A 2,439-nucleotide genomic window follows, 5' to 3' on the forward strand; every position below is an offset into this window, starting at 1 on the left:
TCTCTGTCCGTCATTTTATGAGATATAGCACTTCTTCTATTCCATAAGGTAGCTAAAGCCTCACATGATGCCGTAAACTTTTCCTTTATGTTCTAATGAACTAACAGTGTCCTCTGCTATTGTAAGAAAGTCTTTAATCATTCAAAAGCTTTAAACTGTCCGTGCCTCAATTCCATTTCTCGCACATTTACATTGACTTGACTCTTTTGAAAATCTCGTTATGAAACTTAACATAAATGTATCATATAAACTGTTTCAACTCCATAACTCAGGTGTTGGTGCTTCTTTTAATGCCTTGCCTTTACTTAGCACGCCGTTCAGAGTGCTCTGGAGTCAAGAGGGCAGTTAATGGTTAAACCTTATCATATTTTCTTACATTTATGGAATCTCTTGATTTTAAAATGGAAGATTGCGTGATCACATGATCATAACCATAACACTCCTTGTATTCTTCACTCCGTCTACTGTACTTTTTATTCATGGTAGTACTTGATATTGTGTCAACTGTATCTTTATCCACTGTCAGTGGCGTGCGGTCATGCAAGCGTAGGCAAGCGCCGCTTGCCTAAGCATTTTACCGAACAAAAATTTTTTGGATCAATCTCTGAGCAAAATCAGTTTAAATTTTTCTGTTCTAAACAATGTCAATGTAATCTTTTGTCTAAATTGTCTTTACAGTTGAAATGCTTGCTATTTATACGCGATTTACTGTCGTGGTTTTCGGTTTCACTTTGCTACACTTGTAAGATGAGTCAAGTGTATTAAATTAAGTGGATTAAATTAATTATTTATTAACCAAGGCAAGCGCGCTTGCCTTCGGAGCTCAATTTGAACATTTGCGCATGCGTTAATCTAGATTTGGAGGCTTCTTATTCGAGGAATATCGAGAAAAGGCAAGCGGCGCTTCTAAGGGCGTCGCTTGATAGCGATTGGTCAACAGTCTTGTACGCTCGCAATTTTAAACACATATCAGCGCACGAATAATATTCGTATATTCAACACATTGGACATCCGAATTATTCACGCCGTTAATGTTATCGTTTATTAAAAGATGACTGAGAGCGAAAGGTAATGTCCTGATTTCTAATTCAAAGTAGTAGTAGATTTCTAATTTATGTATGTAGAAGATATTATCTGTAGCATGTTATACTTTAGCGTTATATAAGTCTTGCGTATGAGCTCTGAACGTGATTTCAATGTACTAGAACGCTATTAAATTTTGTGATTATTTTATTCACTAGCAAAGAAGCTATTTACAACAGTCGTGAGTAACTGAGTATTCTATATGTTAGAATTTATTTACAGGCTTTTTATATATTTTGATAAACAAGGTGCAGTTATTACACAGCGGATAATGTACTTGAAATTTGAGTAGTTTTACGTAATTATAAAGTAAAGTGCGTATTATAAGTTTAAGTAGCGCGTTTGAGTAAGTGTAGGATTGGCTATTTCCTCTATTGTTAATACATGAATCTAGATGAGTAATGTACGCACGTTATGTATGTCACTACAAGATATCATGTAACTGATGTAAGGTATAAATAAGATTGATGTTCCTATAAAATATATAGCATAGGAATTTTCATCCTTTTATGTTCTACTTCTACAATTCGGTATTTTCACGACACCTGTACAACATGACTGAATACATTGTGGAATCACTGTTATCCCGCTCATTTGGATTGAGACCTTTTTCCGAGAAACGAGAGATCGTCGAAGGTGGCCGTCCCACTCCTGAGTTGCAAGGACTACATACAACATCCAAGCGAAGGGGTAAAGTCTTTATTCGAAGTTTTCAGACGTCAAATTACGACAAGTACAAATGGCTGGCTGGCTCCTCAAAATTGAATAAGTTATTTTGCTGGCCGTGTCTTTTGTTCAACTCAACAGACAAGACAGTCTGGTGCAAGAAGGGATACGATGATTTGGCCAACCTGTGTAATGCCGTCAACAGACACGAGAAAACGAAGACACACTTGTCCAGTTGCCTAATGAATGCCAGTTTTGGGCGTACACGCATCGACATGCAGCTAGACGAACAGGCCCGTCAACACATCTCAGCTCACAACTTGATGGTGCACAAGAATAGAGAAGTACTTCGCCGTTTCATTGATGTTGTTTGCTTTCTTGGCAAACAGGAACTTTCTTTCAGAGGTCGGGTGGAGCTGGAGGAGTCTGCCAACAGGGGCAATTACGTCGAATTGATAAAACTGCTAAGTGCATATGACCCCACGCTTGAACAGCATCTTCATACAGCAACCGTGTTTTCTGGACTTTCTAATCGTATCCAGAACGATTTGATTGTTGCTGTCAAGGACGTTATGTTGAAAGCAATAAAAGATGAAGTGATGAGGAGCCCATTTGTCGCTATTTCCCTGGATGAAACCTCCGACGTTAAGACCTTATCGCAGCTAACAACTATAGTTCGCTATGTCAACC

The sequence above is a fragment of the Xenia sp. Carnegie-2017 genome, unplaced genomic scaffold (genome assembly GCF_021976095.1).
Source record: "Xenia sp. Carnegie-2017 unplaced genomic scaffold, XeniaSp_v1 HiC_scaffold_24, whole genome shotgun sequence".
In the NCBI taxonomy this organism is placed as follows: domain Eukaryota; kingdom Metazoa; phylum Cnidaria; class Anthozoa; order Malacalcyonacea; family Xeniidae; genus Xenia; species Xenia sp. Carnegie-2017.